The sequence below is a fragment of the Alosa pseudoharengus genome, unplaced genomic scaffold (genome assembly GCF_046254945.1).
Source record: "Alosa pseudoharengus isolate Yale_2024_CS ecotype anadromous, Long Island Sound unplaced genomic scaffold, YU_APseudo_1.1 YU_APseudo_1.1_scf_13, whole genome shotgun sequence".
Classification (NCBI taxonomy): Eukaryota; Metazoa; Chordata; class Actinopteri; order Clupeiformes; family Clupeidae; genus Alosa; species Alosa pseudoharengus.
In genome coordinates this window covers 24,493,835-24,506,560 of record NW_027468598.1, presented here as the reverse complement: position 1 = coordinate 24,506,560, position 12,726 = coordinate 24,493,835, and positions in this window count along the sequence as shown.

Below are 12,726 nucleotides of genomic sequence, written 5' to 3'. Positions count from 1 at the left end.
TCTGGGATCCTTCAGTCCAATGCTGTGGCTATAGGCACACAAGACCCTTGCACCACTGAACTACTGTCTAGCCCTCCAGCTAAGAACAACATCCCAGACATTTTCTGGCCCTGCCATTCCCTGTGTCCCCTCGATCTGAGAGAATTTTCTTACCTGTAGCTCCAGCTCACCCTTGCACTGACTCGCGCTGACTCTGTGAAAGCGTTGCTCCCCGAGGCTAGGAGTGACTCTTCCCCTCGCCGGGCCGTGGAGGACGAGCGTGCCCGGCTGCCAGACCCTTTCTTCTCCTCTCCCTTGGAACCGGCCGGTCCCCTCGCTCTCGAGGTAGAACCACGTTTGGTTTGCATTCGCCTTTTAAGGGAACGTGTGACAGGGAATCTAAAAGGGCTTGACAGAGATTCTAGACATTTTTCATGGGGAGCACTGGGATTAACTGTCACCACCAGGCCTGCCAGCTTTTATCAAACTGCAAATTACTAATTAATAATTGGTAAAAAGGTAATTAATTCCAGTGAAGGTAAGAGATGTGTTTCATGACAGCGCTATACGATCATGTTTAATTCACTCACATGGACTTAACATTCTCCACAACACCAACCCCATGTGGTGCCAGACGTTTTTGTGTGGACATGCTGCTGCCCTTTCATGAGACAGAGCAAACAGCAGATAAGCATGGACTGGATTTTCTGTCGACTGAACTGGGACCTGAAATGCTTACAAAACTAGGTTAGCCATGCTGTGTTGTATAGAGTGCTGCACTTACATTCGAAAAGGTAAAGCGGCATTTAGTTAGGTGTGAGATATACATAGTATTTAGTCTATTACCTTAACGAGGATGGTCTCCCTCAAGCACAGAAACCAGATAAGTCTAGTTAGACTGATGAATGCAGTTTTGCACCATTTCGAATTCAGTTAAAAGAGTAGCACAGTTCAAATGGCAGACTCCCTTACTCAGCTAAAGCTTTTCTATAGTATCCAACAGCTCAGCAAATTCTCTGGTGAGCTGGCCATTGACTTTCTCCATATGGATCCTCCTTGTGTGGGCTGGGCTACATTAACCCTGTAGACAGACACACAACTACAAGTGTGGGCTCGCACTTTCATGCAAGAATGTAATGACTCTCTCCTAGTCTTTTTGTTTTCTTCACAAAGTCATTTTGACCTCTAAGTAATAAATGCTATTTCCTTGTCATGGTGTGTATTCCCTCTTTTCCCCAAATGTAATGTGCTGTGTTAGACCCATATGAGCTTAGGCAAAGTGGTTATAGGCTACTGGGAACACTGGGTATTATCTGACAGGCCTCCTCAACCCTCCTACAATTTTGACATGCTCCAAATATTAGCATTACAATAATAGCGGAACATGGATCACCAGGATTACACAGAGACAGAACAAGCCTACAGAGAATACAGTACATGTTAAGAGGCCAACATTTTTAGTAGCTTGGATGAAATGGCTCTTAAGTCTGATATTGTCACTGGGACTGTGTGAGTGTTGACAACCTCAAACAGGGCCAGTGAAATCCAAGCTGCAGCACAAGTGTGCATGATCAAATTTTCATAATGTAATTTGATTGGCAATCTTTAATTGCACTCCGAACAGCCAAAGTAGATTGGGGCTGAAAAAAAAAAGAAATATCGTGCTTTACCAACCGAATTTCTGCACCAGTGCCATGGCAACCTAGACAGCAGCTCTGCTTGTGCTCCAGACCCCCTGAGCCATCGACGAAACGGACCAGTACACACTCGAGGAGCCGCGGGGATGTTGCATATTTATAAAACAAATAATTAACGGGAGTGTGTTTCTGCCACACTGAGCTTTCATTAGCTGACGTCTCCGCTCCCTGGCGACCGTCCAATGGGTTTCAGGCACCGGTGGTTTCAGCGCGCGAGCTCGGTAAGTGGGAGGAGAACAGGTGGATTTATTAGACGCAATTAAGATCAACTGATTGTGATGGGAGTCTTTGGGACAGAGAGAGAGAGAGAGAGAGAGACAGAGAGAGACTGAGAGTTAGAAAGTGAGAGGGGAGAAATAAAAGGCCTTCACAGAGCAGAGGGCTCTCTGGTTTCATTAGTGCGCACAGGGTTCGTGTTCGAGTGAACCAAGGCAACATTCATCAGCATTGTGTCATCCTTAATGCGTCTCTCTCTCTCTCTCTCTCTCTCTCTCCTTGCTGCAGAATGAGTTCATGGTAACCTAGCTGAGCTGTGGCAGTCAGAGCAGCATGCAGGTCTGGGGTATGCTCTGTTCCTCCCCCACCGTTGTCATTGCTAAAACACACACAGCAAGACCCCCATATGATGCACAGACCTATAAGTGCTTTTGAATATGCATGTGGGTTAACTGATGTGCTTCATTAAAACTGCCTGGAGACACCTGAGCAGGGGTAGATTACAACAATGGAATTTCAAGTGCAAAAATGAGGGTTGCAGTGTTTACAAAAGTAGGCTATGTATTTTTTATTGCCATCAATGTAAGGAAAGTTCTGCTGCAGTGTGTTGGTGAATACATTCAGTTTACCTGAGGACACTTTTATCTGTTTATGTAGGTTCAGTAAATGATGCATTCATTGTGTATGATGAAATTTCAGAGTTTTTTTTTGTACCTGTGTATTCATCTCTTAATTTATCCTCAGTTTCAGTAACAACTTTTAAGCAAATGTGATTAAAAAGGGAAAAATGCTGACGTTCCCCTCCAATAGACTGTGGCACATCAATTTACCTCAGGCTATGCTTTCAAGCCTGGTAGGCAAAATCAAATAAGGCTAATTTGAGAGGATATGCTTTTAGTTCAGTGCTTTTTGCATAAACAAAATGGCTGCAGCTCAGATTAAAAACACCTAAAATTGTTACAACCATGAAATCACTTTAATTACAGAGACTAACAAACCATTTATGTCCCCAAATATGCCAGAGCATAATGATGATTACAAATGCACCACACCACTGAGTACGGTAATGGCTTCATTCAGAGAGACCTGGTATGTTAGAGAGAGGCCTCTGCATCACTGAGAAAGGGTTTTTAGCTGCACTATAGTTTACTACAGGGATGGTGTTGTCCATGTTTTCTCCAGGGTTGTACTGCAAGGCACTACTATAAAGCTGGAACAGTCTTCTGATGGAAAATGGGAAATTCAGGTACAAAAAGATACATTTAAATTTTTTATATAAATATTTAAAATATATAAATTGCATTAAACATATTCAGAAGATTAGACCCTATCTTCCTAAGTGAACGCCTAATGGTCCTAATGGTCCGGACCATAGTAAATTGTGGTCTGGGGTACGGTTCCTTAGACCTCTGATGCAGTTTGAATGCTATCTGTTCCAAAACCAGAAAATAAACTGCCGTTTTTGCAACGTTGCCAAGCGATATTGGTAAACAGAAGCTAGTGTTTACCACATAAACGGACCCTGCAGGCCCGCATACAAAAATGTAATGTGATCAGAGACCAGCTGGTTCAGGGCTAGGGGGGAGTAATCACATTCGGGTATAGTCCAGTTAAACAGACCCAGTGTGAAGGCAACCTAACATAGAATGCCACGCTCATGGTTCTTTCCTAACTGGACTATTGCAATGCATTGTTAGCTGGCCTACCTGCTTGTAGTGAGACCATTAAAGATGATTCAAAATGCAGTGGACACATAGCCTAGAAATCTAGACGCACCCTAGCGGCAGCAAATTACATTTGCTGCCAGGGCTAGTCTAGCAACTCTCCATTGGCTTGTTAGCTCGAAAAATTAAACTTCTATCAGGCCAATCAAATCGTGTATAGAGTCGTTAGGCGGGCTTAACATAATGATTGATGGCAGAGTTGCAACGGTTTGGCTTGAATTCCCTGCTACTTGAAAACAAATAAGATGGATGTTGCTGTTGGCGAACAGTGTGACACGAGTTAAGTTGGCAAAAGTTTGAACTAGCCAACTAGCTCCGCTGGTGGGAAACGCATGGGACTCATAGCGCTGTCCTATTGCGTGCAGAGGGAATTTGAAAGACAACCGATTATCCCGCCCCTCGGACTGAGCACTGCGAACGGTGAGTGCCCAGACCCTACATTTTAATGTGGGTCTGGCTCGTCAGGCTAGTGGACACATGTAACTCCTCTGTTAGTTACTCTTCATTGGCTTCATATAGCTGCAAGAATTAAATTAAGATCCCTCACTCTGGCCTATAGGACACTTACTGAATCTGCACCGTATCTTAATTCTTCTTGATCCAGCTATACTTTACCCCTCGCCCACCGAGGTCCTCTGATGAGCGTCTGCTATGTTGGCCTTCCATCAACACAGTCAATACGGTCACAGTCAATACTCTTTTCCTCTGTGATCCCTCATTGGCGGAGTGATTTACCTACTGCTCCTCATTCTAGTGATCAGTGTCCAAAGACTCATCTCTTTACCTTGTCATTAGATCAAGGCCAACTAGTTGCTTATTGAGGATTTACAAAGAATAAAATCACCTATTCAGCAAGAATAAGAAATTATTGAATTACTGAGCACTAATACACATAATAGTTATGTATTAATGGCTAACATGTGTTCTCTTAACTAAAGTGTTGACTGATGCCTGCTAAGAACCATAACCATAAACATTTAAATGTATCTTTGAGGGAACTGTCCAGAGCACTGCTTGACCATCCTGCTGGACTAATGAGAGCCGCAGTAGAAGTGACTAAATATGACATAAACGTAGTAAGAATAACAGATTTTGATTACTTAAAGTGTCTATATGTCAAATGCACTTTAGCTACTAAACCATATCTGTGACCTAAGAACAGCAATGTCCAGTTTGTCACATCCTGTCAGGGTCCGTGGCATCTCTGCTGAAATACTCATTCATCAGCTGAATAGAGTTTGCCTATGGAGACGGATGTTACATACTCACTCACCCCTATTCATCATGCCTGAATGGGTTTTGCTCATTGCTCAATGTAGTCCTGCATTACCCCTCTCTCTCTCTCTTTCTTTCTTTCTTTTGCTCTGTCCTGCTTTCTTATTCTTTTATTTTCCTTTTTACTTTTCCTTCTGTGATTTCTTCTGTCCCCACCCTCTCCGTCTGCATCCTCTAGAATGTAATTAGCGTAAGTGCCTCAGCCTCTTTGGTCAAAGGCACATGAATTACTTTCACTTACAATGACGAAGACAAATACTTCACCTACCCACACCCTATTCATCTCCTCCCTGGACCAAAGTAATTCTGTTGTTTTGTGAGAGGATACTGTATGCTGCAATTATATTTGTTGTTTTTCCCTCTCTGCGCTAATACTTACTTCTGTCAATAGAAACAATGTAAGCAATAGTTTTATTTGTCACAGGAAGTGCCTACACCACTTAACTGCAACATTGAAATTGGCTGATGTAATAGCACTCAGAGCAAAGATTTTGAATAAACAGCATGGAGATAAACTTGAATGATTCTGCTGTGGAGTGTTTTTCAGGGTGTCATACTAGCACAGCATGGGCCTTAGGGAGATATTAAACGTGTGACATAGCCATAACAAACAGCTTTGTGTTGCTCTTAAAAACCATTCTTGTACGTTCCACAATTTATATAATTGAACACATCTGTCTATTGTTCAAGTTGACAGCTTTGAATTACAGTGGTGAGGGACCTTGGGGTGACCTTGGCCGCCTTGGACTTGGGTCAGCGACCTGGGCGCTGTGCCTCGTGACTTCAATCAGCAGGGTCCTTTCCAGGTTAGAGTGCCATCGATGGACAAAGGAGACAGGGCTTTTCTTTCTCTCACCTCTCTCTGTTCTCTGAGTGCAGTGTTTTTATGGGAGGGGGGGATTCTCAAACCCTTGGCAACCCTTTCAAGTCCAAACGACCCGCAATATTGATTGCATAACACATTTTCTGTGTGCTTCACTTGCTTGCTGTGCTGTCATCGTCCACTGATGACTGAAGAGTGAAAGTGTACGTTTTGTACTGCTGTTTGGGCATAAAAAAAATGTCCCCATCATAGCATACAGGCAAGTTTGAGTGACAGCAACTGGGTACTCTGTGATTATCTTTTCCCATATCAATCTCAGATGCCGTCACAAAAATGTTGAAGTTAGATTTAAGGTAAGAGACTTAAATTGCTAGTCTTTGTCTAGAGTTCCATTTACTTTGTGACGGTATAGTTTTTAAGTGAGGGCTAGAATTTCACACGTAGTGCTCACTGGACCATTCACATTTTGTAGATTGAGTCCCAGTAATTGATATTAATTGCCACTCAGAGAACAGGCTCTCTAAATTCACTGGCTGACAGGCTTGTGGCCCAACTTTGGAAATGAGGTTATTCAGTTCTTCCCCCCTGGTAGTTTAGGCTCCTTTAATGAACACTTGATTGAATGAGTGATTGCAGAAGCAGAGCTGAGGTTACAGGACTGATCTCCTACTCTACTTTGCAGGAGGTGTAAATCAAATAGGGCAATGAGCCCCCCCCCCCTTCTTGAAATACGGTTCAGTAATGACTTTGCTTAACTATGGAGATTGAAAGTGTGGAGTTGAGGAAGCTGGTCATAGACTTTAGTGGAGGATGCTTGAAGAGTCTTATCAGTTTGAAAGGAGGATGTAAGATATAGTAGCAGTAATTAATGATGTGTCTATATATTTCTTTGCTCTGTGTGTGTGTGTGTGTGTGAGAATATGTGTGCTTGTGTATGAAGAGGACTTCACAAAAGTCTGTGATGAAGAAAGCAGAGAGTTCAATTGATCCAATTCCTTGGCCTTGCCCCAGGCGAAAACATCACACTGAAGACCTGAAGACTCCCACAGCGAGCATTAAACACCGTCAGCACCCCAGATATATCTCTAAATCAATCCCTCTCTCAATTTCTGATCCACATTCATCTATCCCCTCATCCATTTCTCTCTCTCTCTCTCCCTGTGTCTCTTTCTCTCTCCATCTCTTTTTTAGTCTCTTTATTTTCATGGGTCTGCCCAGTACTTCCCATAACATCACTAGGCCACATGCTGCAAGCAGTAGTCAGTGTCAGTCTTACTTGTGTCAACAGAAAAGCTGAGAAACAACAAGAGAGAGAGAGAGGGAGAGAGAGAGGTGGGGTGAGAGGGAAAGGGAGGGAGAGAGATATTGAAAGACAGAAAGCGGAAGGCAAGGGGGCAGAGAGCAAGAGAGAGAGAGAGAAAAGAGTGAAAATAAAATAAAAATGGCATTACCAGTCGGCTTGAGCTGCGGAGCGGCGTCTGAGGAGAGGGCCCTTTGAAGACTTACACCCTAATCCTCTCTGCTGCGCCGCCGTCCCAGCCTCCCCTTTGATTCCCCCAGCCTAAGCCCTCTCCTGCAGCAGACTAAGCATGCGGGTCAACGCTGGAGAGAAAGGGAGCGAGAGAGACAGACAGAGAGAAAGAGAGAGCAAGAGAGCGAGAGAGAGCAGGGATGAAGCTGGGGAAGGGGGTTGTGTGTGGTTACCGCAGAAGTCGGAATGGCCGAGCATCCTTTTGTCCGTACCATGATGCACCCCCCCCCATCGTCTGCCTTCTCCAATGACATGTTAATCTAGTGTGTGTCCTGTGGGGATAATGGAGTATTGTGGGGCGATTGTGGAGCTGAGATGCTGATGTATCACCACCACTGACACGCATTGCAGACCACGAGAGGGGGACCACATAAATGTCAATACTCGTATTGTTTGGAATTTATGATCTGGTCTCATTCGACTGTGATCATTTGAAATCCCCTCTCACAGATATTAAAGAAATGCATAGCTGCTCCTTGCCGATTCTGGATCCAATAACATCCTCAGTAAAACTGGTAGGAACTTCACATCAGTGGCACACCCAGTCATTCCATCATTCCTATACCTGTTATGTTCACTTTTATTTGATTGTGAACATTCAACATACAACCAGCATCTGAATTGTCTCATTTTCTCAGTGTAGATAGGAGCAAAATCGGTCAGTTCTTGATATCTATATGAGAGGTTTAGTAGATCACAGTGAGCAAATATCCAGCATTTCATATTTCAAATGGCACAGACCCAGACAGAGTGACAATGACAAGCAGACCCAAGTGTAACGAGAGTTGGTTGTTGCATGCTGAAAACCCACCCGACCCCTGCAGTCTCTTTTTTTTTGGACCAAGTGGAGAGAGAGAGCTCTCTCTCTCTCTCTCCACTTGGTCCAGAGAGAGAGAGAGAGAGCTCTCTCTCCACTTGGTCCAAAAAAAAAAAAAGAACCACAAAGAGCTCATCTCCCCTGGACTGTGAGCTGTTCTGTTTGGCCCAGCATGTTGTTGGGGCGGTGGGCATGGCCTATATGTCTACCTCCTTCCTTTTCAATTACCAGAGAGCCCAAGTCCCTCGGCTGCCATGGCAGCAAAGTGAAATTTCCCTTCTGAGGACTTCAAAAGCTGGTCGCAGTGTTTCAGTCACTTCACAGCGACCCTGCCTCAAAGCGCCGGGGATGCAGTCACTGCCAATTAGCGGCTCCAAAGTGCCCGATTATATTCATGACAGAAAGGCAGGAAAAAAGAACATTAAAAAAAGAGAGATGGCAAAAGACCACTTTCTTCTTTGTACCTTTCTTCAATGCTGTTTTTTTTTTTAAACTGTCCAAAGCTTTATTACTTTATGTGGGCCTGCCTCTATGCATATAGAAATGGGAGATACAGTAGTATTTGCAATGTGTTGTTGTAGGCTACAGAAAGTACCTTTTGAAAAAAAGGGAGAAAGGGAACTTTGGATGAAGTGAGAATGTCATTTCGCTGTCCATTAGGTAAGACCAAAGTCCTTTTAGGCAAGTCCCTCCACTCGGCGGCCATATAGCAACGCTTTTTGGGCACTCATCGGGCATCCTATTCAGCAGAAATGTGCGTGCGCAAGGCTTCACGGCACCAATTTTGCTCCAGCGGCGAGTTCACAACACATGATTGGGAAAATATCTTCACAACACACCATATGATTGGCTCAATATATCCACATGTCGACGTTTTGCGAGGAAGGGGTGGGATATGTGTAGACAACGGCCATATTAACGTTACAAACTAACCCCATGCATTTCTATGGAGGATTTTTTGAGTGCTGTGTCTCCTCATTAGAAAGTCTCTGGTAAGACTGCAAGCTTAGCAGACTTTGCTGAGACATAAGACAGAATTATACCACTTCAGTGTGTAAAGATAGAATAAAATCGTTTTACTTTAGAGAGTGTTAGCATAGGCTTTGGGCATACTGCAAGGTCTGTTTGGCTTTTAATGTGTAATGTTGGTCTTTCCTATGGAGTGGCAGTGCATTACTGATTCACACTATTCACAGCACCAGAGGATGAAGCCTGTTGTTCCATTAGCCTTTGCTAAAACCTGCACTTACATTCCAATACATTTCCGTATATGATAATTATCTTTGCACCTCAGCCCATAATGAGCTCCACTTCTGCACTATGGACAAACATGAAGTGTAAGTGTACTATTTAGTCTACATTTAACAACAGAGAGCATTGCTCTCAGGCTGCACCAGGATGCATCTGATACAAACTTGGTAAAGGCGTTTGATGAGTTTATAGGCATATTGCCTCCTTTTTGATCAAGTAAATTCAGTTCTAAATGGTTTATTCAGTTTCTTTTGCATGTTATCCAAAGAAACATTCCATGGTATAGGTTGTCTGTTGTCCGTTCCAGGTGTCTAGGGCACCCTTCACCCTTAGCTCTAATTGGATTTTGGTCACCACCGTCAATAACGCGATTGCGTTTTGGTCGAGTCATTTTGCAGTTGTAATGATTCCTCAGCAACTTTGACTCCTCTCGTGAACTTTGAACCTCTCTGGTCACGCCATCAGCAGAGGTCTGTCCTTGGCCCCAACCCTCTCTGATGGATCTCCTTCCATTTGGTGTCGTTGGCGCCGACGTGTGTGACAGCGCCATCGTATTGTTTGGGTGGATGGAACGTCATGGCTCATGGAGACACCGCATGCTGTGACAACTGAGTGTAGCTCACCTGTGACCCATAGATGACTTGACCCCAGAGGGCAGTGACCAGACCCTGTGTCTGGCCTCCCTCTTCATGCTCCGCTGGCTATCCTTCGGTGGGGTTATGCAGTGATTTAAACCCCATTATGCATTTCTTCTATCAATATTTTAATAGTGGTACTAACGTTGCAATTATCAATCACAGTGGCTTGACAGTCGCAAAATGTGTTATCTGGGGATGTGTTTACAATGAAGTTGACAGAGTGCATCATTGACTTGCTGCTTTATGTTCCACTTCTTGGCCTCCCTGATCAATCCCAGTGAAGGCATGAGTGTCAGAGCAAACACACAGACCATAGCTGCTTTCAGACACGTCCTCCACACTACAGTATATGCGGATATTTGTCAAACGGATGTCCGACCCTTCGGGTGATTCAAATATGATGCTTACATGCGGACAATATGCGGTCATATGTGTGAACGACACCGACGCGCATGAACATGAATCTCCACGTGGTTGAACGCACATGAACAGAATCTCGGCATGTTCTTCGGCTAAGTTCGGAGTTCCAAATGTCCGGTTATGTTGTTCAGATACACGGCCCAACCGCTTGATATCCGCAGAACATGCGGACTTACACCTATGTCTGAAAGCATGGCACTGTAGAACATGTTCATGGTCAACATGTAAAATAGTGCAAAAAGAATAAATTAGAAACTGGTACCATATGTCTTCTTGGTAACACTTTACGGTAAGGGTACATAAATTATCATGGATTTGTCCATGAATTAATTCATGATTTATGTATTACTTCGTTCTTTAATATCTCATGAATCATCAGGAATTTACATGAGTTCATACAGTAGGTTCGACTCTTCCATAGACTGGGGGCAGCAGCACAGAAGGCTCTGCCCCCAAAGGTCTGGAGTCTGGGGGTGTGCGGTGCGGAGTGCGGGGAATGGCAAGCTGATCCTTGTCGGATGACCCCGGGGACCTGATTGACTGTAGTGGTGGAGGAAATCAGTAAGATACCGGGGTGCAGGTAGTGATGGGCAAATGAAGCTTTGGTGAACCACTGAACAACAGCAGTGTGAACCTAGCAACACTAGCTGAAAAGCAAAAAGATGGCCGCCACACATACATTTTTCAACATAAAAGTCCTTAGCAAACCAATATTTTTGGTTACATATACTGGTTTGGTAAGGACTTTTATGTTGAAAAATCTACATGTGGCAGCCATATTGGATTTTTTCATTAGTGTTGCTAGCTTCACACTGCTGTGGTTTAGTGGTTCACCAAAGCTTCATTTGCCCATCACTAGGTGCAGGTACAGTACGTGGAGAGATTTGTAGGTGAGGAGGAGGAGGATTTTGAAAGTGATTCATGGGCCTATGAGGATGGGGGTGTCAGGGTTTTGTGCATGATAAGACCCTGGCCACTGAGTTTTGGACATATTGTAGCCTGACCAGACAGAACACCACTGCAATAGTCCAGCTGAGAGGTGATGGAGTGGATGAGTTTTGATGACCGAGGCGGAGACGAGACGGGGTCGGAGTCTTGAGATATTTTCGAGGTGGTACAAGGCAGATTTGGTGAAGTGTTTGACATGTGACTAGAATGAAAGGGTGGATTCCAAGAAGATGCCCAATTAACAGTCAGTGACATGGTGACTTCTATTCTGTGCTATATGCGACTGTCCGTTCGGCACACCCCTATTCAACATGACTCCTAACCTTGGTTGAAAGATTACCAAAGATTTGTAGGCTATGTTCCTTTTCTTCTTTGGTGGCATAGCTGATCTACAAAACACAAAAAGGGACAGCATGTGCTGAAGGGCAAAGGGAATATTACATGTTTTACGCTGGCCTTTTTTGGGTTATGTATTGGTAGACATCCCTGATAACTTAGCCTATACCGACACACTCGCTCGCTTGTCTGCCAGTGTCACCACAAAGTGAAGTACGCTATGCTTTGACAATGTTGTGCGTGTCAAATAAATCCCCTTCGGCTTCAGTTAGCCTATTAGCTGGTTTGATTTGCATTGAGCTCAATGAGCATAAAAATAAAACCATGCCAATTTCTAGGTATGGTGAAGGGTATGGGATGATGTGGAGCTATTTTAATTTCAAAGGCCAAGGGAACTTTATCAGGATGCTAGTATCCTGGTTTCATGAAATAACTGGCCTTTAAAAATAAAAATCTGCCTGCCTCTATGGGAATTTAACATAGGGGTGCCAATACTTATGACCCCTGTATTTTAAGGAAGAACATTTATTTATTTATGATACATTACTCATTCACAAAGAAAATTGGTGTCCTTAAAGGTTGGATATTTCTTAATTTTTTTTAACTTAAGGCATTAAGATCAATTTCCAAAAATATTCCTCTTTTTAGTCAACTTTAGCAGAGGTGCCAATAATTCAAGAAGGTACTGTACTTATCTAAGTCAGTCATAAAAATCAATTTTGATGGTATATGGTTAAGTTTAAGGGCAGATAACCATGCGTCATTCCTATTTCCAAAGTCCAAGAATAACCATCCTGTGAAAAAATCTTTTGAAAAAGATTTCACTTCATGATTATATCACCAAAAGACCCAAGTTAGCAGTACTGCTAGTGCTAGTGCTGTTGCTGGTGTGGGCACGGTGTTTACACAGCTTTCAAACTCGTTTAGTAAATGAATGACTTTCATTTTAACATTAATGTTGATGTCATATCGCTTATGGCCTCATTACACCAAACAACTTTGACAAGATTTGGGAAAGATTCTTAAAAGATTGGAGTCTTTTGAGTAAAGCTTGAATGGGGGGCATTAGTT